The sequence below is a fragment of the Ambystoma mexicanum genome, chromosome 2p (assembly GCF_040938575.1).
Source record: "Ambystoma mexicanum isolate Mex_15411 chromosome 2p, UKY_AmexF1_1, whole genome shotgun sequence".
Taxonomy (NCBI): domain Eukaryota; kingdom Metazoa; phylum Chordata; class Amphibia; order Caudata; family Ambystomatidae; genus Ambystoma; species Ambystoma mexicanum.
In genome coordinates, this window is record NC_090923.1 from 612347969 (window position 1) to 612373652 (window position 25684).

Genomic DNA, 25684 nt, shown 5'->3' on the forward strand with positions numbered 1-25684 from the left:
GGTTGGAAGGGTCAGAAAGTCAGTGGTAATATTCATCGGGAATAACATGGCCATTGGCAGTCAGCCGGTGGGTAAATAACCGAACAGCACCTAGAGGCTGTGTATCCTGAATCATATGTATTCGTACTACTAGCCGTACTCCAATGTAGTAGGTTTGTCTCATAGGTAGTGCTTTAGCACCACCTGACAGCCAAAACTAAAAATCGTACAAGGAAATATTCAGTAGAAACATGACAAATTTGCCAGAGCCAGTAGTCAGTCTTGGAATGCACACCGGTCAGAAAGTGAACTTGCTTGGGTATTGTTGGTTCGAAATGGGATCCCAGAGAAGGGTTTTCATAGGGAACATATTTGTGGCCAGAATGGGCCAATTGATCCTGAGCTGGGTTTTCTATGGCTGCCATGCTAGTGATGGACAGGACAGCTTCACACATTTAGTGATTTCTGAGTTATTGTGCAGGGGTTTGGAGAGTGTAGGAGTGTTTTGGAGGAGTTTGTTATTTGCTAGTGTTATTGCTGGTATTTATTCATACCTGATTTAACCCCTGTTGTCTGTTTGTGTGCGTCTTCTTTAGGGCCACTTTCCAATCTTCCTTTTTCTGCACTTACTCACTTTTAAAAAGATTAACCGAAAACAAAACAAACAATCCTATTGTTTGTTCTCATGTTCCCTTTGTGTAACCATAAAAATTAAAATGAAATCCTAACAGCTTTGGTTTCCTATGTTTGTAGGGAAACCTTTGTGCATAAAACCGAAAGGTCCTACTGTGCTGTTCCCAGACACCCTCGCTGTTTGTGTACTGTGTGTCTTGCGAATCCAAGCCCATCATGTAAGTTTTGCAAACAATCCCTTTGTTTGTCTTTATCACTTGTTTTGTGCTTTGAACGTTAACACCTTAAGAAGTCATGTTCCGCACATTTCTGGTTTGCATACTGAGACCATTGGGAACATATTCTTTTATTTCAAGGGAATGCTCGGAGTGGAGAATTTGAGGATCTGGACTACTCCTCAACTCCATGTCAGCAGGGGAAGATAGAGTCTGAGAATGGGCAGATATAGGTTGAGTAGGAACATCAGGTGTGGCACACAGTTTTTGAGAAGCGGGATGTGGTGGTAGAGGACAGTGGCGTAACACAAAATGTGGGGGCCCCCCTGCGAGCCATGCTGAGGGGGCCCCCCAACTCGGCAACAAATCACGGGTTGCGCCACACTCTGGGCCGGCCTAGACTGTCACGCTTGCACAATACGCATGAACGTGCTGCTGAAGGGGTATGCCGCACACTGCACTAGCAAAAAGATATAAATATGTGTTTTAATGCAATATACAGCACACTTTCTGAGATAAATTGGCTATAAAGCCAGAGTGTTTGCAATTGTTTTGTAGGGTAACACAATCCAATACATGCAAGTCACCAACAGTGCACAGGAACATTAATGCTTCCAACTGGCTGCACAATGTAGACCAGTGTAAACACGTAATAACATTATAGTACAGAATGCCAGGCCACATTTAGACATACCTAGACTGTTTTCAGCAAAATGCCAGTCAAAGCAATAACACTCATCAAGAAGAGAGCACACAATAAAGCATGTGTCTCCATGGCCTAGAACAACACGGCCAAACTCTTTAAAATCTGCAAGGAACTGGTCAATCCTGTTGTGGTCTATACCTCTTCTGTTCCCTCCCATGCCCTCTGTACAGCTCTGGCCTCTCATTTCTCTGCTAAATCTCAGGACATCCTGTCCTCTATGTCCTCTTCCTCTCTCGGCCCATTTTGGCCATCTCTTCTCTCCTCCTCCTTTTTCCTCTTTCTCTCTGACAACACCTGATGAGGTTTCTAGACAAGTCCGATCTATGAAAGTGTCGTCCAAACAGGTGCTCCGCTGCTCCTCCAGAACCATCAAAGCCCATATTGACACCCTCGCTCCAGCCTTGGCCAATTTCTGTAATCACTCTTTCGCCACTGCAATGTTCCCCTCTCCCTTTGAGCACTCCCTTGTACACCCACTCCTCAAGAAGCAGTCTGCTGATCCTACCTGCCGGAAAACTATCGCTCAATCTCCACCTTTCCTGAGCAAACTCTTGGAAAAGCTTGCCATCTCCCAGCTTACTCTCCACACTGAATCTGTTGGTTGTCTCCATGACCATCAGTCTGGCTTCAGAGCTGCCAGAGGCATGCAAACTGCTCTCCTTAACACCTGTGCTGCTCTCTAACCTTGATTAAAGCATTCCTTCTATTCTCATCCTTCATCTTTCCTCTGCTTTCGACAGGGTCAACATCGCCATCCTGATCAATCGACTCTGTGAGAACCTGGGCATCACAGATCAGACCCTAGAGTGACTGACCTACTTCCACTTGGACCGCCACTCCGCTCCCAGGTCGATCGTGGTCCCATTCTCTCCGCCACCTCTCTCTACCTGTGGCATTCCCCAGGGCTCTATCCTCTCACGCTGGTTTTTCAACCTCTACTTGGCCACTTTGGCCTCCCTGATCTCTACCTTATCCTCTAACTTTCAGTGTTGTGCGGATGACTCAGCTTTCCTTCAGGCTCCCCTCATCCTCCTCTCCTCTCTTGCTCATTCCTGACTGTCTATCCACGATTCAGGATTGGTGCGCCTCCAACAATCTCTGCCTTAATGCCAGTAAGACAGAGATCCTTCTCATTGGGACCCTTGCCACTGTGTTTCCTCTCTCACTATAGCAGACCACCTTGGGCCCTCTTCCTTTGCCTTCCTGCGAGGCAAAAAACCTTGGCGTCATCTTCAACGCCACACTCTCTTTCTCTCCTAACATCTCGGACATCACCAAGAAGTCCCACTACCAGCTGCTCCTCCTCAAAGGGACTCTTCCCTTTCTCACTCTCCACCAGAAGCTCACTGTCTCTAAGCTGGACTACTGCAACAGCCACTTTCTCAATCTGTCTTCCTTTAGTCTCCGTCATCTGCAAATAATCCAGAACAGGACTGCAAGACTTAGCCTTGGCCTCAAGCCCTGGGATTGTATTTCTCCAGCCCTGAAATCTCTCCACTGGCTGCAAGGATCAAGTTCAAGAACCTTTGCATTGCCCACAAGGCTTTCTGGGGCCAGTGCCAACACTAAATCCAATGCTCTCTTCCAAAATACCTTCTTTCTCTAACCCTTCACTCAGCTACCTCCAACTCTCTAAGGCTTAGACATTTTTGTCTAGGAATCTTGTTGAATGAAGAGTGTGACATGAGGGCTTGGAACATCGAACCATGCTAGCTGGTGACCTGAACCGGCAAATCGAGCAACCTTCCAGATCTGGAGGGAGTTTTGGACGATTACGATGAGGCATGGGACATCCCTCACTTGGATTTATCGATGACGGGTAGGGTTCATCTGCAGGCCATTGGTTGTGCTGATACCTTCCTTGGCATGGGCCTACAGGCTTGTACTGGGTGCTTTGGAAAGGATCAGCTGGCAAAACCCACTTACCAAGGGAATAATAGCACCTTGCACATAGATTACATCCTTTTATCGATGAAATTGTGGGCTAATGCAAATGACTTTACGGGTTTTGGAGAAACAGGGAAGTGATCACAAGCCACTGTCTCTAATGTGATTAGCTTGGGTAAATAAGAGAGGAATTAGCAAAGTAACCCTATCTACCCCGTCCAAATCCAGGGACAATCCAAACAGAGAATTAAATGACTTGACCTTGACCTGGAGTTACTGAGACCAAATATCTATGAGTCGATCTTGCCCGATTTAGAGCGGCTTTTATTAATTGATTCTAGTAATGAAGACATGTATTCTGTGTATGATCATTTGATACAGTCCATACAACCCTTCGTGAGTAAGCGCAGCAAGAATATAAAGAAGCGTGCTACAAAACATAACACTTGGCTCGATGAGGATTGTAAAATAGCAAACCTTGATTTGCTGAATTGCTTAAAAAAACATCAGGCTCCAGATTGAATGGAATTGAGGTGCCTTACGGCAAAGTAAAAATCCTTCATAAAGATTTAAAAAAAAGACAATCATGCCCCGTGAGAATGGGATAAAATGCAGGAAGCCTCACAGTCTGGCTATTGTTGGAAAATAGTGAGTGGGAGTAAAGAAGGGTGTGGCAATGATGTATCCATGAGCACCTGGAGACAACATTTTCATAACCTTTATGGATATGAAGTGCGATTAGGTACCCAAGGGCACTGTAACACAGGACCGGAGCAGAATAAACCCCCCATTTCCAATCCAACTTGAACTACGGGAGGTCCACAATGCTATCGGTTCGCAGTAGTGGGTAAAAGTCCCTAGACCTTTTACTGATTGACTTAATCAAGGATGAACCAATTACATGGGCACCAGTGTTATGGCACCTGTTTAATACAATCCTTAGTTTGAAAAAGGTACCTGCATCTTGGCAAAATGCAACAATAATCCCAATTTATAAAAAAAAAGGAGGGAGGGAGGATCCAGGAAATTTTAGGCAGATCTATTTATTGGATGGAGTGGGAAAAGTATTTGCCAGAGACATCTACGAGCATCTCCAGGAGTGGGTGGTTCAAGAAAATGTGGTAGACCACCTTCAGGCAGGGCTTTGCCCCTAAAATAAGCACCACAGACCAGGCATTCTAATTACACTTGGTCACGCAGAAATATATGGTTCTGAGAAACATGAAAGTGTTTTCTGTGTTCATCGATTTCAGGACCGGTTTTGACTCTGCGTCACGAAAGCTGCTGTGGTCAATATTGATAAAGAGGTGGGTACCAGCGGGCCTATTAAGAATCATAGTAAAACTCTATTCTAACAATAGCGCATCAGTGCGCTAAGGGCTGGGGGGTAAGTTAACGGAACCATTCCACGTGACTAGGGAGGTGTCCTTGCCCCCTACCGTTCTTTTTATACATTGATGGAATAACACATCATGTGAGATTGAAATGTTTGTACCAACTGAAATAAGGCCACACAGTTGTTCCAATGCTGCTTTTTGCAGATTATGCAGTCTTTTTATCTACATCTGTGAGGTGGCCCGCAATCACTCTTGAAGTTTTTGTGGAGAAATGCCCAGATCTATACTTCGAGATCAATACAGAGAAAACTAAATCACTAGTTTTTCGCCCAAAATGTAAAAAGTTCATGAAACTCAATCTGAATATTAATGGATTACACCTTGAAAAAGTGCGATGTTATGATTACCTAGGGGTAAAACATATTACCAGGGTAGTTGGATATCAGAGTTGCTCTAATCCAGTGTAATTCTGGAAGAATATGGAAGTTATACAGAGGTTCATTTATGCCCATGGTCAGGGTGCCACTTCCCCGGCCCTCACAATGTACGCTGCTCAGACCAAATCTGCAGCCCTATATGGGGCGGATATTTGGGGCCATTCGACTAGATACAAACTGGGGTTGACCTAAAGAGCTTTTCTGAAAAAGCTACTTGGGTAACCTCCAACGTGACCCGACAGCCGAGTCTACTTAGATCTGGACCCACGTCAAATCCAGAGTGATGTTACCCTTAGACCGGTACTCTATTGACTTAGATTGTGGTTAACCACTGAACTTAAAATATATTGTGTGGCATTAATACACATTGCTGAATACTGAGGGCGGCAGATCTTTACCATGGTTAGCACACGTCAAAAAATCCTTGTTGGAAATGACCCTGGAAGATCTGTGGTATAACTGTCAAGGAATAACCCCAGGATAAAATCAAGAGAACTTCATGGGTGATACCCGCTGTCGAATTGGTTAATGCTTGCAACAAACTGACCACAGGAATTACCTACCTATCTGGTAAGTCGGCCTTGGGGTTTGCAAACTATCTAGATCTGGTTAAACCCCCTCTTGAAAGCATCTTGTTCTGAGGTACAGGTTTTCCCAACTGAATCTGGCATATCACACTAAAAAGTGGGAGCCCGCCAGCAATGACCTATGCTTGGTGAGTGGCTCAGCCAAGGAATCTATAGACCATTTCCTGTTTTTTGTCAGGGCGTAAGTATTTAAAGACAATATGCAATGCACACTGTATACATCAAACAAGTTATGCCTTTTTGCTTTTTAGGCACAGTAATGATATAAATGTAGGGCTCTTTGAAGCAAGCTACATCCACCAAGCACGGTGTATAAGAACAAGAACATTGAAAGCTGGAGGATTCGAGAATTAGAACGCTATTGCTGTAAATTGTGCCTAAAAATAGTTGCACATATTTTCTATTACTTATGTGATTGATATAACCAAATCTTTTTCTTGCAACCTTTGGCACATTTTGCTAGGGCTGGCGATTAACTATGTGTCATATGCTATGATACAAGGCCTCAGTCGATTTTAAATTGTTGTTTGTATTTTATCCACTCTATGCATAATATGACAGTTTTATAAGAAGCTTAATATGATGTTTTAATTAATGTATCAAGTATTGTATTTTTAAATATTGTGATATGATGTGTTTTTTTGGCAAATCATAAAATTGTCGAATAAACTCCATGTGATGATGAGTAAGGAGTGTACAAGGGAGTGCTTGAGAGGAGATGGGAAAACGCCATTGGGAAAAGAGTGACTGCAGAAATCGGCCAAGACTCGAGCGAGAGAACCAATGTTGTCCTTAATGGTTCTGGAGGAGCAGGGCGTCCCTGTTTCGATGAGACTTTCATAGACTGGACTTGTCTGAAAACATCATCAGGTGTGACTGGAGAGAGGGGGGAGAGAAGGAGACTAAGGAGGGTAGCCAATGAGGGCCTGATAGAGGTAGAGGGCGAGAGCGGCGAAGAGGCAGATAGTGTGGACAAGATGTCCTGGGTTTTAGTGGTGAAATTAGAGGCCAGGGCAGTACAGGGGTGCTGGGTAGGGGCAGAAGAGGAAGATACTGCAATAGGATTGCCCTAATCCTTGCAGATCTGGAATCATGTGTCTGTGTTGTTAGAGGCTGCAGAGATGTGGGCTTGAATGTGGACCCTCTTTTTAGAGAAGATATAGAGTCTGTATTGCCTTTGGAGTAGGCGGCAGGCCAGTTTGTCAAAGGGTGCTCCTGAAGCTCTCCATTTCCTTTCAGTTGCTCTGTATGCACTTGCGTTTCAGAGCGGCCAGATCGGATTTGTACCAAGAGTTGCACTTGTTGGCAGGCTTCATGCGGATCCTCTTGACAGGGACAAGGATGTCCAGAGGGTTAGAGATACAAAAGGTGAAGGGTGGAAAGAGTTGTGTCAGGATGGGAGTCAGCCGCAGGAGTAGGTGGTGGAGAGAAAGTGGAGGCAAAGGCAGTCACTGACACTTGCTTCATAGGTCGAATGACTGTGAAGGAAGGTTGCAGTGCTGGGGGGGTGCCTTTGTCAAGGGGACAGGAAGTTTCACGTGAGAAGAAAGAAGAGTGTGGTCAGTCCAGGAGAGAGGAGTAGTGAGAGGATTTGAGAGGGGGGATGTCGGAAGAGAAGAGAGCATCCAAGTTGTGCCTGGCAGAGTGAGTGGGACCAGATGGTAGAATGGAAAGGAACAGAGAGTTGCATATTTTTAGTAAGAACTCAGGAGTCTGTAGAGTCTAGGAGGATGTTGAGATCCCCATGGAGGAGATGGTGGGAGGTAGAGGAAAGAGGAGAAGAAGTGATGTTAGCCCATTCAGAGAGGTAGGGGTTAGCCTGGCCAGGTGGCATGTAGAAGGCGATCAAGGCCAGAGAAATGCCAGGACAGATAGCGAGACTCTGCAGGCCAGGCATTCAAAGGAGGAGTAGGTTTAAGTGGGGATGATGGAAGCAGGAATCTACTCCACTTGGTGGTGGTAAACCACACCACTAGGTGTCCTGAGGCTGTCCCTCTGTGGAGCATCAAAAACCCCTGTGGTTGGAAAGCTCTGATTGGTATATTCTCCGTTTTGGTTTCCCCAAGGAAGCTATATCTGACCGGAACAAACTTCATATCAAAGTATATGAAAGCTATGTGGGAAGAGTGTGGCGTCACCTACCGTATCTCTGCATCTTTCATTCCACAAACAAACTGGCTTGTTGAATGATTCAACAAGACCCTGAAAGGCATGATAGGTGGCTTGGAATAGCACTTGAGGAGAAAATTCGATATTCTCCTGCCATGTCTACTGTTCACTTTCAGGGAAATGTCACAGAACAATGTAGGGTTTAACCCCTTTGAGCTTCTGTTTGACACCTTGTATGAGGTCTCCTCAATCTAGTAATAGAGGGATGGGAGGGCAAACCCTCATTCCCCACACAAGAGGTGGTGGACTATGTACTTGGACTTTGGCCCAGATTAGAATGACCTACACATGAAACAGTCGACGGAAAACCTAAAGGCCAATCAGGAGCTGATGAAGCACTTGCATGACCAGAAGGCCATCATGAAAGTTTCCTCTCCAAGCCAGTGGTTGTGGATTATGAAACCTGATAAACCCAGTGCCCTTCAGGACAAGTGGAATGGGTCTTACTGTGTGCTGGGAAGGTCAGTGAGGTAAATTATCTCATTGACATGAAAGGACAAACCCCAATATAGTCGGAATGACTTGGTCATAGTGTTAATGACAGACTGAACACTGAAGCCACAGATGGGTCGGTTTACTTGGACAGTTTGTGGTCTGTTTTTACTGAATTCAGTTTGCGCCGATTGGTGTACCCATGATGTGTACACTGGAGACATTAAGCCAGTGAAGGACAGGATTCACGGGATGTCCGATAAGTTCAGGGACACTATCAAGGAGGGTGTTTCCAAGATGTTGTCCCTACGAGTGATAGAGCCATCCCACAGCCCCTGGGCTAGCCCAGTGGTACTAGTCCCTAAAAAGACCAGCGGTGGTAAGACTGAAGTCTATTTTTGTGTGGACTACAGGGGACTCAATTCTGTCATGAAGACATATGCTCACCCCATTTTTCGGGCAGATGAGCTCATTGACAAGTTGTGTGCTGCCAAGTATACGAGTTCCTTTGACCTTAAGGCAGGGCACTGTAAGATCAGTTTGACAGACAGAGCGAGAGAGTGCTCAGCATTCTCAACCCCAGAAGGACATTGTCAGTTCATTGTGATGCACTTCGGATTGAGGAGCTCCCCTGCCACTTTTCAGAGGATGGTTAACCAGGTTTTTTTCTGAACTGGAAAACCTCAGTGTCGCCTATGTAGACAACATTGCTGCGTTCGGCCACACCTGGAAGATCACTTATCCCAAAGTGCTTCAGGCAATGCAGAATGCATGTCTGAATATCAAGACAATGAAGTTCCAGAAAGAGCAGGGCATAGTGACTTACCAAGGCCACCTTGTCAGTGGAGGTCAGAAAGAACCTCTTGAAGCCAAGGTACACACTGTGGAGGATTAGGACCTGCCCTCCACACAGACACAGGTGAGGGCTTTTCTAGGTCTCACCGCATACTACCAGCCGTTCATCAAGGGGTATGCAACCATTTCCATGCCCCTGAATGATATCAATTCCAAAAAATGCAAAAGAAGGTAACTTGGACCCCCGCCTGTCAAACCTCCTGTCAGGATTTAAAGCATGGATTGTGCAGGGCCCCAGTTCTGGAAGTGCCAGACTATGGTCAGGGGTTCCTTATCCAGCAATGCCTTTTATTTTGGAATTGGAGCAGTGTTTGGCAGCTGAACTCTCAAGGGATAGAGCAACCTGTCACCTACATTAGCAGGCAATTGGCCAAAAGGGAAAGGAACTGGGCCAGTATTGAAAAAGAGGCTTACGCGATCATGTGGGCAGTAAGGAAGCTGGCACCCTACCTCTATTGGGTCACACTTTACTATCCAAACAGACCACCAGCCTCTTCGATGGAAATGGCCATTCTGGGAGAAGTAAAGGACATTTTCGAGCCAGTCAAGTTCCTCGAGCTGCAACCGACTGTCACACTCGCCTGTGTCTCTCCAGGAGCGATGGATGAGCCTCCTTTGACCCTGAGTTCTCACTTCCCCTGTTTCACCCGGAGGAACACCTTGGTTTTAAGTGGGGTGTGCACTCCATCCTGCATTCGTAGGGGCGCGATTCTATGGGAGATTCACAGCCCTACACTCATAGGGATGATGCCAATGTCTGTTTGCCGAGTTCTGATGCTACACGCTGTTATATGCCTTCACAGCGAGGCAGAGTGTTCAATGTGCTAGTTTCTTCACTAGCAAGAAAGTCCTTTCCACAAGGCGAATGTTGCGCAGTGGATTTCGAGAGTCCGGAATTGTCCGAATTGTCTTTATTTTGCCAAAGGTATCTTGGGTGAGTAGCGCTGCGTATAGAACTCAGAACCGCCGGTAGGTATGTGTGGCGTTATAGGTTGGAGCGCACCTAGTAATGTCTCTCCTTTCCCTTGCAGGAGTGTATTATGGAGTGCTTGCGCCACGAGTCTGGGTTCAGCACTACTGGAGAGCCTCGGAGGTCCGGTAAGTATGCACAGAAGCTTCGGTAAGTATGCACAGCGTTACTGGAGCAAGCGCTGTAAGTAATGTCTGTCCTTTTTTTTGCAGGAATTTCTGTAAGTATGCACAGCGTTACTGGAGCGACCGCAGTAAGTAATGTCTCTCCTTTCTTTTGCAGGAATTTGGGTGCTCAGACTACGAACCTGGATTCCAGCGTGGCGGGAAGATCTGTGAGTATGCGCAGCATTACTGGAGCGAGCGCACTAATGAAAGTTCTTCTTTGTGCTTACAGGTGCCAGTGTAGGTTTCACCTCGTGTCTGGGGAAAGCTGAGGCGTGGAGAAAGCACAGAGGTTGATCTGGAGAAGGTAAACAGAAGCAGGATGATCCGGAGCAGGTATGCAGAAGCAGGATGATCCGGAGCAGGTAAGCAGAAGTAGGATGATCCAGAGCAGGTAAGCAGGAGCACTGTGAGTGTGTTGCTGATGCAATTTACAGAAAGCAACACAAAGCACTGGAAGAATCTTAGATGTGGCTTATATAGCCAGCCACACCCAAACACTAGAGTGCTCATGGACTTTCATGCACTTCCTGTTTGGCAACAGGAAGTGGTAACCAGGAAGTTACTACAAACACCAGGAAGGAATAAAAAGAAGGTATCTGCTATGGGTTCTTTGTGTGTCTATGCCAGGCCTGCCAAGCCTCCACCCAGCTTGCCCCGACTACATGGCTGGTACCCATGACACCGATTCTAATGCTGACTTTGCAGTTGGTTTCAGCTGAGGATGTCGGTAGATGCTTGTTGAGGCACTTGTCAAAGCTTCTTCAAAGGGCTTGTGTTGTCCTTTAAGGTGGACGGCAAAAATGAGTAGTGTGTTGCAGGCAGATGCCTTGTCCTTGTTTGTATGTTCAGAGACCTTCTGGCACTTCCTACCTAGGAAGCTTGCTGCAGTGCCTAGCAGGGCATGCTCTGTGCTTCCTGGGTATCGGTTCTGGAGTAGCTGGAGTGTCCTCTGAGCTCCCCTCTGTTTCCTGGGAGATTTTTAGGGGAGGAATATTGCTCCCATTTTGGATGTCCTGGCCTTCCCTCACTGGTGGAAGCTGTAAGGCAGACTGTACATTCATCCAGGGTCCAATGATGAGTTCTTCTTTCTAACTTCTTGTGAAGTCTTTAGATGATCTGCCAAAAGATGGGCTCAGACTCCATGTGGACCACAGTGATTGGTGTAGGCTAAGCCTGCCTTAGTGAACCAATCCTGGCATCCCTATCAACAATCACGTAAAGGTAAAGCGTGAAAACCTGTGATACTAAGTCCCACCCATCTTCCTGTCTGTTGCTGATCAAAGTGTCTTTCTGGTTACTGGATCGCTCCGTGTTTCCCGATTAAAGTGGCAGATCTACCTTGAAGCTGCGGCAAGACCAGAGTCTCTGGCTTCTGCAAACCACATTCTTATACCTGATGAATGTGGTCCCCCACCTGGAACGCTTACTGTAAACAAGCAGTCCCAGACATGACAGTTCACTGTCAATGATGCTGAGGGCAGAAAGGTTGTGAAAGCTTGTTGTGGTTTCCTGTCTCCTTTGTTAACCTCTGCAGCCAGGCCAAATGTTGGCCCGTTTAAAGTACACTTTATTAGTATGATAATCACTGCCATCAAAGAGCAGGGCAGATCCATGGAACCTTTGTTAGTTAATCAGGCTGGCCATAACAGGGGGAATGTTGGCCCTCTCACTTTTTGGAGATGACATGGTGTACTCCTGGCTGTCAGATCCCAACTAAATATGACAGGGCAGACTGTGCCTGTATGCTGCGTCCACCCAGAGTACTCAGGTCGATGCGTTTGTTGTGGTGTGAGCATAGATAAATGTGTGTGGATTAGACCCACCAATTTTCCTGAGGTTTGTCTACCATTAATCCCATTTAATTAAAAATGTCAAAAAAACCCTGGCGAGCCCACAGCAACCATGCTGATGATCGAGTTCCTCACATGCCCCCCAGCCTCAACATGTGAAGCGTCACCTACTGAGGATCTGGTTTGTCATCTAGGTGAAAGTACCGGCTGAGGCCATCTGTATTTCCATGCTGGGACCCTTGCTTGTGCTGGATGTCCATATGTAATGGTCAAGTTCCTCACAAGCATTACCTTGTCATTATTTGCATGGATTATAATGGTAACAGCTGCAAAACAGTGTATGTACCTGGGCATGTAATGTTAATGCCTGGAAAATGCCTATCCTATGCTAATACAAAAGCCAAAACAGTTGGCTTTGGCAATGCTTGTTTTAGCAAGGCTTCTTTGAAGGACCATGCAACAGAAAAACAAAGTTGTAGAAGGCAAAAATGTTTAAGACATGTGTATTACACCATTAGAGCATTAACAGCTGGCAAGTGCTTTGAGCACAATGTTGATGTTACTGCTTCATAAAGCTAGCTCAAAGAGATCATGAGAGGTGTGGTAGGGGTTGGGAGGGTCAGGAAGTCAGTGGTAATATTCATAGGGAATAAAATGGCCATTGGCAGTCAGCCCGTGGGTAAATAACCAAACAGCACCTAGAGGCTGTGAATCCTGAATCATATGTATTCGTACTACTAGCCGTACTCCAATGTAGTAGGTTTGTCTCGTAGGTAGTGCTTTAGCACCACCTGACAGCCAAAACTAAAAATTATACAAGGAAATATTCAGTAGAAACATGACAAATTTGCCAGAGCCAGTAGTCAGTCTTGGAATGTACACCGGTCAGAAAATGAACTTGCTTGGGTACTGTTGATTCGAAATGTGATCCCAAAGAAAGGTTGTCATAGGGAACATATTTGAGTCCAGAATGGGCCCATTGATCCTGAGCTGGGTTTTGTATGGCTGCCATGCTAGTGGTGGACAGGACAGCTTCACACATGGGTGGTTTCTGAGTTATTGTGCAGGGTTTTGGAGAGTGTAGGAGTGTTTGGGAGGAGTTTGTTATTTGCTAGTGTTATTGCTGGTATTTCTTAATACCTGTTTAGCCCCTGTTGTCTGTTTGTGTGCGTCTTCTTTAGGGTCACTTATCGATTTTCCTTTTTCTGCACTTACTCACTTTTAAAAAGATTTACTGAAAACAAAACAAACAATCCTATTCTATTTTTTCATGTCCCCTTTGTGTATCCACTAAAATTAAAATTAAATCCTAACAGCTTTGCTTTCCTATGTTTGTAAGGAAACCTTTGTGCAGAAAACCGAAAGGTCCTACTGTGCTGTGCCCAGACACCCTGCCTGTTTGTGTACTGTGTGTTTTGAGAACCCAAGCCCATCATGTAAGTTTTGCAAACAATCCCTTTATTTGTCTTTATCACATGTTTTGTGCTTTGAACATGAACACCTTAAGAAGTCATGTTAGACACATTTGTGGTTTACCTACTGAGACCCTTGGGAACATATTCTTTTATTTTGAGGGAGTGCTCGGAGGGGAGAAGATGAGGATCTGGACTACTCCTCAACTCCATCTAAGAGGTTGGGGTAGTAAGCCTGCAGGGGAAGATAGAGTCTGGGAATGGGCAGATATAGGTTGAGTAGGAGCATGAGGTGTGGCACACAGTTGTTCAGAAGAGGGATGTGGTCGTAGAGGAGGGGCCAATGATGGTTGAGGAAGGCAAGATGGTGGATCATGAGGAGAATAATGTCACTACCAATTTGGAGGATATTGGTGAAGAGGCAGAGTCACTAAAGAGTTATGTGCAGAAGGTGGGAACTTCCCATGGAGTAGGTGGGAGGTGGTACTCCAGAAGCAGCAGGGAGGGGTGGTCACAGAGTTGCAGGGAGACAGAGACAGTAGGGAAAGGAGGAGGTTGTGGTGGTGATGCAGGAGACCCAAGAGCACCAGGGGAGGAGACAGGGATGGCCCCCAGCAGATGGCCCAGGAGAAGGAGAATGGGAACACTGCACCACTTCTAATGTTGAGGGGGTATGGTGAGATCAGGAATTCCTCAAGAGAGTGAAGTCAGGTCAGAAGACATCCTCAACCATGTCATCACTGGCCATCTGGTCATGAGGGTGGGACTTCAGCTTGCCAGTGGATGTGACCGCCGGGGGTGGGAGAGGCAGGTAGTGCTATTATATGCAACTCCTGCCAGAAGGCTGTTCATTGGGGAAACCTTTGTAAGAGTGGCTCCTTTTTGAGAAAGCACTGTAGGCGGTGGCACAATGATGTGTTCAAGTAGTGCATGCCACAGACACAGTCTCTGCAATACCTTCCTGGTTTGGTGATATTGGGTGCAAGTGTCAGATGACAATCCAGTTTATCAGTAGTCATGCTGTTGCAAGTGGGCTCCATCTCCCCCTGACTCTGGGTCAGCACAACCGTCTCCCTCCATGTTAGCATAGTACAGCCTGAACCAGTGGCACTATAGATCAGCAACAATACTTTATCACCACTGGCAGCACAGCCACCTGTTGGTGGTTGTAGAATGTGGGGTGTGGTGTAATTGGGGTAGGACAGATGAAACAGAGTGATGAGGAATGCCGGCACATACTGTGTACATTGCATGACCTGTTTCAGTTGGTGTGAGTTGTATGACAAGATGATGGTGAATATTATAGAGATACAAATGCTCCTGCGTATCCCTACCTTCCTCTAGATGAATGGGCGAGAGGGATGCAAAATGGGTGGCACATGCACTGGGAGAATGCAGAGAAAATGCATTAATGTCTCCACTCACTAGTAGAGGCATATAAACAGAAGTAAGACCCTCCAGTTTGTGAGTACTACAACTTTGAGAGTGTTTTTGCTGGTTGGTAGAGCCAAATGAACTGTGGTAGAACCTCCAACTTGGAACCGTAGTACTAGGACTCAGAGAGGGGCTCCACTGATTGTTAGAGTCAAATTAAGTGAGGGAGTCTCTTCAGGTTTGGAGTAGCTACATTGGCTTGTAGAGACAAAACACTGGCAAAACCACCAGCTAGGAATCTCTGTACTGGGACTCGAGGAGCGGCTGCACTAGTTTGTAGTACCAATTAAATTGATGAAAAACCCACAGACTCGGAGCTTGGTACTAGGACTTGAAGTGTGGCTCAGGTGGTTGGTAGAGCCAAATACATTATGGAAGGTAAATGAATGATTTTATTTTGCAATGCACACAACTACTACTGTTGAAGTCATAGTCTCCACCTCGTTTCCCCATGTCGCTTTATCACGTGACCATCACTGGCTCACAAAAACACCTTCATCATCTGAGAAATGTTGTTTCCTGCCACTGTTGTTTTTGGCAATAAAATGCTCATTATTTTATTCTGAAAATAAGCTGCCTGACATGTGTGTTATTGCACCGTCTCCTTCATGTATATTGTTATTACTTCTACTGTTCCATGTTTGATGTATTCTTCTTGTTAAACTGTTAAGCGCTTTGGATTAAAGCGCTATATAAAAACAATAAATACAAATACAAATACAAAATAGCCCCAGTAGCATAGAAACCTATTCAGACTGCACACTACTCAGAAGGAAGCTTAGACTTTCCACAGTTGTTTGCACAAGTGGCCGCTTGCAAAGTCATAATTGTAGTGCATTGCCATACCTACTGAGCTGGCATGTGTCAGGAGCATAGGCATCAACAGTCTGCAGGTTGAGTGGGCCTGCTAAATTTTCACAGAGACCCCAATGCACATAGCCAACCAGATGGAGGAGCAGTCTGTCACACAGCCTCTCACACGTTCCCATTCTCTGAAAGGTCACCTTGGATCTGACTGAACCTATGTTTAGAGTCCTAAAGGATGAGTGTTCACTATTCAATTAACCTCTTTTCAGTGGTAGAGTGTCTCACTGAATGAATGATCTCTGGCCTTTGGTTCTCTCCTCTTATTCCAGCCTGGTTTAAACATCTCTTTAGTGCATTCTTACACATGACAAGTACATCCTTACATGAATGATAACCCCTGCATTTTCCTCATCCTCAGCCACATGCTGTTTAAATGTTGCAACCTTGACTTTAAACTTAGGGTCAATAAAAGATACCAAGTAGTAATCCTTATTCCACTTCATTCCATCAATGCATGGATCCTGTCAGACGGATGAGAACATATTCATAGTCAATTTCCCTGCTTCTGCATCACCAAAGAGTTAATGCTCGTGTACTATGTTGGAAAGTTCTGATTCCAACAGATGCACAAGTGGCTGCAGTTTATTGGGTGATGTAGTGTACAGGATCACTCACTAGGTGGCCTATTCAAATAGGTGCAGCAAAGAAGAAGCATTGTCCAACATTTACTACTGTTTAGGTGTTAAGCAGGCACAATTCACTTGTCAGTTCTGGCTGTTGTAGTAGTCAATCACTGAGATGTACTGTTCTTTCTGATGTTCTGACATATTGTAGCTTGAAATCCACTACAGTTTCAGCTAGTTGTATTGGACAGTGGCATGACCTCAGCGTTCCTAACATATGCTGGGTCCTGCAGTAGAAGCTGAAATGGGCACAGATATTCTGGCCCATACTTACACACTTATCTAATGGCGGAAGCTGTCTTATGAAGCAGGTCACCACAAGATGGGGGACAAAGTTAAAAGGGGGCATGTGAGTGGCTTTGCCTATACGCATGGCAGCTATAACATTAGATTCATTGTCAGCTGCCACAAAATCCACTCGTAAACCACAAGGAGTGAGCCATTGGGCCACGACCTCATTTCCTTTCTCTCTGAGATCATCTCTCCTGTGGGGTGCACCTGCTGCCAATACCCTACATACATAAGGTGACCTACTGGAGAATAATATTTGGTGGATGCTCTTCTGGGCTTTGTTGAAAAGAGGCAACGCGAAGGTAGACAAATGTCTGTTTTGTTGGCTTTGAAATCTGTGCCATAAGTCCACATGTCCATTATTAGGTGGACTTTCTTACTCGTACTGTGGTCCATTGGCATTTCCAGTGCCTCCACAAACTTGTTATAGGGGAGTGGTTCTGAAGTAATTTCAACTCTGAACTTCCCAGTGTGGATCAAGGCAAAGGCCAAGAAGCAATCTGAATCCATGGCTTTCTAAAAAGGAATAGGACAATATTATATTGCCAACATTGCACAGTGGTTGCCATTGAATAGAGATGTTCTTGTCTTTTGTGATATCTAGTGACATTATCAAAAGCTCAGCAATGATGGGGTGTGTATAATGAGGGGGAAATAGGTTGTCTGCATGCTATGGAATCTGGAAATAAAGATGGTGTTTCATCTGGGCTTGTGAATATCCGTGAGTCAACAGGATTGTCTGATGTAGTGGCATTTGATGGTGGTGCCAATGTGTCTATTTGCAGTTGAGGGGTGGACAGCTGCCTTGACCTCTTTCATTCTTCCAAACTCATCAATGTGGCCATATAATTTACACCCACTGCTAAAAGCTGCCCAAATGGGGTCTCGGCTCCCATCACAAGACCCCTTTCTTGCATATAAGGAAGTTGGCAAGGTGAGCCTTTTGGTTTTCCGCAGTCAAATAAATCCCCAATCCTGAATTTATTGGGGGGGGGGGGCTGAAATGAGCCCTTACCTCTCCTCTTTTTTGACATCTGTTTTCTTTTTTAATTTGCTCTGGACAACGTGGGTCCCATTGACTGAGGAATCAGTGCAGTTGATGTGACTGACTGCAAAGTAGGACTACCAGTGAAATGTGTTATTTTTACCTTACTTAGAAAGACTATACACTGGTGCACAGGGAGTGTGTGAAGCTTACTTCCTGTATACAATGCTTGCACTTGACAACCACATGCGTTTGTCAATGTCTACCTTCCTCCTTTTTGCACTGAACTGGTAAGGCTTACTTGCGGGGTCCCTCAGGGATCTGCTCTTTCACCCATACTTTTCAATATATATATTAGATGCCTCCTTCTTCTTAACCACTCTCACAGATTTAGATTTGACTCCTACGCCGATGACACCCAGTTGTTGGTTCATCTCGAACTCACTCGCCCTGACACTTCATCTCAGCTGAGGAGCTGCCTGGAGGATCTGGGAGCATGGATGGCACTGAAGTCACTTAAACTGAATGGGAACAAGACTGAGGTCCTTATAGTGGGCACTACCTGCCCCCTTTGTTTCTGAACTTCTGATTTCTGGCCTACCTCTCTTGGCCCGTTTCCCCTTCTGTCTACTACTGTGAAAAACTCAGGGGTTAAGCCATCTTCTTCCCTTTCTATGGCTGATCAGGTTGTGGCCATCATAAATCTGGCCATTTTAAATATTGTGTATTGAGAAATGTTCTTCCCTTCACAATTCCATGCTCCTGTGGTGGCTGCACTGCTTCTCAGCGCAGTCGAATACTGCAATTCGCTTTATTTTGGCCAATTGGTTTATCTTATAAACAGACTTCAACTGCCCAAAATGCTACAGCCAGAGCAGTCTCTCGTCTCCTCCCCCACAGGCTCACATGTCTCCCGTGCTCAGACAATTGCATTGGCTCCTGTGGAGAAGCAGATTCTGTTCAAGTCTCTCTGCATCATTCACCGTGCCTTCTATAAACAGGGAGCTGATCTCCAGGAAAAGTTCACCCAATGTGTTCCCTCACGCGCTCTCCGGTCTCAATCTGCTCTCATGCTCTTGGTCCCGCCTTGGTCAGGCTGTATAGGATGGGAGGTTGTGCTTTCTCTGTAGCGGCTGCAAGGTCCTGGAATAAACTCCCGCTCATTTTGCAAGCTATTGCTGACCATCTCTCTTTCCGACGCTTGTTTAAAACATTGCTTTTTTAGGCTCCTGTCTGCCGCTGATCCTCCTCTACTCTTAGTGCCAAGATGCCCTTGGGCGGTCATGCGCTCTATAAATAACTGTAACATAACGTAACAATGTCTCTACCATCTTCTACTTTCTATTTGTCTCCCTCGCTATTTGTGGTATATTCAAAGTAGAGGTGTCCGAGTCTCAAACTTGAATCAGGCTATGAAGCATAATCATTTTCATTGTCTTCTGTTTCCAATGAAATCATAGGTGGGGACGTTTCAGGAATTAACTCTTCTTCATCATCCGTGGATTTCCCTCTTTGTTGCTCCTTATAGTAGCTTTTATGTGTACATATTTATCGACATACAATACATTTAATAATATACATACAATATTTAAATTATTCACGTATAACAATATGTAACAATTTGTAAAGTGCCATAACATTGCAACATTCAGTACATGCAGTCATCACAAATAAATAATGCATGCATTGATCTAAGTCTGACAATGCTGTATAGTTTATAGTGCATAGTAGTGCAGGCTAAAGACGGACTCCATCTTCAGGAGGGGTGCAAGCTGATAACAGTAGCAACCTAAACACATTTCATGTGAGGGAATCGAAATAGAAGAATATCCAATCAAGGTCCTAGAATAAATCAACTTTAAGAAAACAATCTATGCATTAGAAACACACTCACCCATCCCTGTAAAAGACATTCAGAAAATGCATAATTTTGATGTGAACGTTAACTGTAGGTTTATAAGCAGGGGTGCTCAGGTAAGAGACTCAGCAGCAATGTCAAATGTTCAAGAATATGTCTTTAGAATCTATAGAAGGGGGCTTAAATATCACCAGGGTCCTTTTAAATGGACCAGCGGGACCAGTGTTTAGAGGCAGATGAATACATCATCCATAGCTTCTGCCCCTCCCCCAGCCCAATACTGCACAGGTGAGAAACATTTCTCACTAAGAAATCCGTATCACCCTTATCCCAGGAAGGTACAGCAGGAGAGGGACACTATCTTAGCTGAAGATGTAAGAGTAACCAAACTGTCACAAGAAATGTGCATGCATTAGACACGAAGCAAATGTTCACTCAACACGAAGAACATGTACACTAGGTAAGTATGCATTTATACATGAAGGATATTAACATGGCATCCATACGATACAGAGAATACTAACATAAGCAATGTATAAACTGAATGCAACATGAGCAACATGCAAATATAGCTCAATAACAGCAACACAAAAGTAATGGGCAGTTTATCTTTTCCAAAATGGAAGCTGCAACATGCTTGTAATTATACGAAAGGCCTCAAGGCTTCATGAGAACAGCTGAAATAACAGAAATACAGATCTGTGCAGAGCTGAAGCAGCTGCCAGCAACCAGAGCCAAGGTTACCGCAAAAAAAGGGAGGGTCATAATGTTACAGAGAAGGCACGAGATAGCAATTTCCAGGACACAGACGTATACTCCCAGATTAATTAAAGTTGAGATGAGCACAACCGACCATTGTTAGCCAGGCGCACACAAACTATAAACCAAGAAAAGTCCATGCAGAATAACTCAAAAGTGTCCCCAGTGGTGAAAGAAACCATAACACTCACATTAACATTAGCTAAACACCAAATAAATGTAGGGTAAAATGAAACCAACTATGGCCCCAGCATACTTGACCTATAATTGGTGAACACTGTCTATTCATTAGAAACCAACACAGATAGGACACTTGTTGTACTGCCTACACATACATCCAGGTACAACACATTGTACAAGGCTAAGTACAAATTAATCACCCTGGCTCATGGCCTAGGAATAAGGGATGGTATTTTTTTTTTAATTGAATGGAAAGCAGCCCATGGGTCTCTCTCTCCCTACTTCTGTCTGGTTTATGTCTCGACAACCTGTCAATCGTTCAAGGTCGGTTAGCGGAATGCCAACCAATTAGAATTTCCTGTGTTAGGCAACACAGCAAATGATAAGCCAGACAATGGGTGTAGATACAATGGGCCTCATCATTAGTTGGGCGGAGTGGTAAAAATGCAGTGGCAACGCTATTACCACTGCATTCCTGCTCCATCCAACTATGAGTTGGGTGGAAATTTGCCCAGTTTTACCTCCAGCTTTGAGGTAAATCTGGCGAGTGTCCACTGATTTGTGGCACTGTTACCGTGGGGCATATTGCACTGTGGTAATAGCACCCAAAATGTCCCATTGGGTCAAATGAGTCCTTTGGGAATCGGGACCCCCCCACCGCAGCTCAGGGTCCGGCGCTAATTGCGCCAGACTGAGTTGCGCTAATGCTTTTGCCGCCCAACTCCTGATGACCCCCAATGTCTTTCATTTTTATCAATCTAGAGGTGGTCCCAGGTGAAGCCATCAGATTGTCATAACCCAGTCGCTGAGGTAGGAGCAGTCAGTGCAGTCGCTACCTCCTTGAGCTCCTGTTTTCCAATTATCTGCCTGGAAGTCGGTCTACCAGATCTACTGTTTTCTGTTGTGGGAGGATCCTTCAAAAACCCACCCCAGGCTGCGGAGCGGCCGCGGAGCTAGTCGCTGAGGTAGGAGCAGTCAGTGCAGTCCGTGCCAGGACTTGCCAGACATGCCTCCCCCCTCGGCGCCTCCCAGACTCAAAATACTGACACCGACTGAGCTGCAAATTGAAGAAGCACAAGGTGAAAGAGCCAAACAAATTCTCCGTAGCTCTAAACCGAATCAAAACAGAACTGACCTACACCCAATCTGTTCCCCTCAGTGAATCTGCCTGCAGTCAGCACCATCGAAACTTTGCAAGCAGCCAAAATCACAGCGCGAAAATGTGAGGACTTCTCTGGCTACTCTCGCGTGTTCGGAGGCTGCGGTAGCACCAGAAACACCAGAGAAACAAAGCCACCTCTCGACGCAGAGCCTAGAAGATCACATGTACTCCACCGAAAAGCAAGGTGCAAACGAGTCACCACAGCATGCGGAAACCCGATTAAAACTTAACAGTGCTGCGGGTTCCCCTCACCCTAAGCCAGACGTTCAGCCGGCTCAGACATCTTCGACCCCGAGGACCGGAGGTCTTCGGTGCCGGAGCCTTTGTCAGCCGCTGTGCAACACCCAGAAACCACAGAAACTTCAGAGCTGCACATCAGCCCGGTCTCGGGCCTGGAAAACAATGACGATGCTCGAGCTGCACTGCGGGAGTCACCCAGTGGAAATCCAACAACAGTACCAGCGAGCACTTCCATCCTGGTGACCCCGCAGTTATCCGCGATCAACCCGGAATCATCAACGGATCTACTGGCCTTAAGGGAATCCCCCTGGGTCTTCTTACCTTGTGGCCCTCGGATCGGTGAGGATGGTCCCCAATCCGGTGATTTCCCGGCCGCAGGATCAGAAGAACGCAGCGCGCTCCCCGTGGGAGGCGCGGTGCCTGCAGGAAGGCCGTTCCGTGGAAACGGATGCGTGAGCAAGGCGGTTTCGTTGATTGTAAAGATGCTTCCGCCGCTCTGCGATGGCTCAACGAGCAAAACAGTTCCATTGGTTTCTCAGAGCAGACGGAACGACCAGCGGATTCAAGGAAATGGAGAAAAGAGTCCTTTCGGCGAAGACCAAAACTCAGCCACCTACAATCCAAAAAAGACAAAAGAAAAAAGAGTGCCGAGCCCCGAAGTGGGCTAGCCAAAGCCACTATGTCAACGGAAAATCATTGCAGTTCAAAAGAGAGGAATAAGCAGGAAAAAGGCCCTAATTAACAAACAGAAGAAAACCTTTGAGAAAATGGTCCAACTGAACTCACTGAAAGACTTTTTCATAAATCAAGGCAAAGGTGAAGCCCGGTGCGAGTCAAGGGCGGTGCTTCGTTTTTGAATCTACGCTGTTTTGCTGCTGTGGCTCTGTCTGGTCTGGACTATAGACCATTGGAGTGGAGTGGAGTGTGAGCCACAGCGTTTCCACAGCGTTTCCCTCTTACTTGGCGACTTTTGGAAAACTCGAAAAACTCGAAGCTTGCGCTTGCAGGACAGAAAAGGAGTCTTTCTCCTTTAAGGTTTCCTGAGCGGCAAGCCACGCCCCCTGGAGCCAGGAAGTAAAACGAAGAGCCCTGAGCCCTTGCGCGTGAAGCCCGGTGCGAGTCAAGGGCGCTGCTTCGTTTTTGAATCTACGCTGTTTTGCTGCTGTTTGGCTCTGGAAGGCATCGGAAAGTAATCGTCGCGGAGCCCGGCAGTAAAGATCGAATCTGCCCAGTCCGCCCTACTACGCTTCTGAACAGCTGAGCGTCTGAGATATCTGGGGTTGACTAATGAGCGTAAGGGGCTCGGTCCAGATGGATCCATCCCCAGGCGAGGAGACATCAGGCGTGGGAGCACACACGCGAAATCGGCTGCGGAAGCAGATTTCTAAAAAGGAGCAAGGTAAGACAAACGTACTCAATCTCACGTTAAATACGTTGCCCCAAAAGGCAGAGCTGCGTGCCTTTGATCGCCCAGTGGAGACATCTTCAGAGACTCTGAATGATGGTTCTCCTAGCACTTTGCAAACTGAATCTCCAGTCTGTCTATTATTGCCATCATCTATTACATCACCACCCTCAACGACAGGTGCAATAGCAGAGGTTGTAGTCGCAACAGAGGGAAGAGCGGGGAGAGTGGGAGTGGAAGTGGGAGCTGGAACTGACACCTCGCCTGTATTGGCGCTACCTGAGGCGAATAACAAAACTCACTACGCCTACACAGACACAAACCCTGAAATGGCCCATCAGCAAAGAGCAAACTTTAATGGGCAACCGGTAATGCTCCCGGTATCCGAGATTAAAGGTCCAATGTCTGCAGAGCGTCAAAAAGAGCACAATGAACACAGTAAGATTGAATATTCAACACGCCCGCCTGCTCTCCCTATAATTGTGCGAATCGATTTGCCAGAACATCCTCCAACAGTATACCTAGACGCCTCTGAGTCCTTCTCATTTGATATCACTGATGCAGATCTATTGGCAATGCGGTCCCCATCAGTTGGAAGTCTAAAATCTCCTGAAAAACAATCTGATGATATATCAAATAACACAGTGGCGCTGCATGGTCACTCTAGTTTACGAGAGTTTCAAGGAACAGCAAAATTATCTGACTTGAGGCCTCCCATTCAAAAAGAAGCTTCTCAATTGCATATAACCACGCAAGTAACAACATGCACTGCGGAAAAAGTAGTTAGACGCACATCTACCGACGCAAATAGCAATGCCGCACCTGTTGCCGGGCCAAGGTGTGGAAACAACAAGTTAAAATCACAGTTGACACCAAACGTGAATACATCCATGTCCTTCGACATTTCTGCGCGAGAAGCACGGCTAACTGCCCGTCTCAAATCAGATTTTAATCTAATGCGTGAGCGCTTAAATGAAAGCTTTTCAGCCAACAATGCCAATGATCAAACACCTGGTTGCATGGCAAGCACTCTACGTAAAGAAGCAAAACATACTTTAAAAAAAAAAACACCTTCCTCACCATATCTCGGTTCCACAGTAAGCCAACTGAACCTAGATGCTCTAGACGCCCATCAACAAATCAACCCACAGGAAAAAATGAAACGCAAAAAACACGATGAACACAATGTAAATCAGATAGAAAACAACTCGACCGAAAATGGGCCATCGGACCAAAACGAAACTAAAAGCCCTGAAAATTACATGATCAGCAAAGGAAACATTTCCATCGCAGCCGGAATTCAGATCCATAACAATGTCCTAGCGGCCACTTCAATAGCACTCATGCCATTCATGAAATTATATGAGTCAATAAAAGAATCGGTACAGGACCAAAATGCCATTCTAACAATGTTAAACAACAAACTGTTGACTTTAGAAAAGGGAAACCAACATCTATGCAATCGTCTGGACCTTGAGGCTGCGTCGACCCACCAATGGCACTCTCGTCTAAATGAAATCACACGACGGGAGGCACACGAAAAATTAGATCTTGCTGAAGCCTTAGTAGAGTGCACCAAGTGGCTCAGACATAATGTTACAGTACAACCACTCACCAACTTAATGAGAGAGCCTATAGTAGGCAAACTGAGTCATGTTGATCATGAGAAGATGCCTAAACAACAAGAGAGTCATGATTCCCCACGTAAACAACAAATCAACCTGGAGGAAAAACTCACAGACATTGCGACTAGCGGTGACATAATAGCAAACAAGAATAAGGAAAACAACCAATTCAAGAAAACAATGCTCCCTAGCGTTGAATCTGGGACCAAAATAAACAATAGAATAAGCTCTGCTACTTCGACTGAAGCCCAAAGAAGCTCTACCATTCAAAAAGAAGCTGCTGAGGTGACAGTTGGCGTAAAGCAGAATGAAATGCCACCTATATCACTGATCACACTGGTGAACCAAGCAGCACCAACGGAGAAGAAAATCTCTTTTGACATTTTTTCGGGCACAGCAAAAACCATACAAACAGCAAAACCAGTAGAGAAATTGAAAACAACTCAATCCACTACCTCGAAAACTCAAAAGAGTAGTTCGGCTATAAAACGTCCACGAACAAACGAGGCAAAAAAATTTATAAGAAACTTGAATACACCGCCGCGACCAGTGATACAAAAATCTAAGGTTGTGGGAAAAAAAAATGACGCGCATGAAAATGTTAGGCCGGATACTGTTTACCGCATAAATAACAAAGAACCACCCATCAAACGTAGAAGAGACGACATCAGTCCGTCGG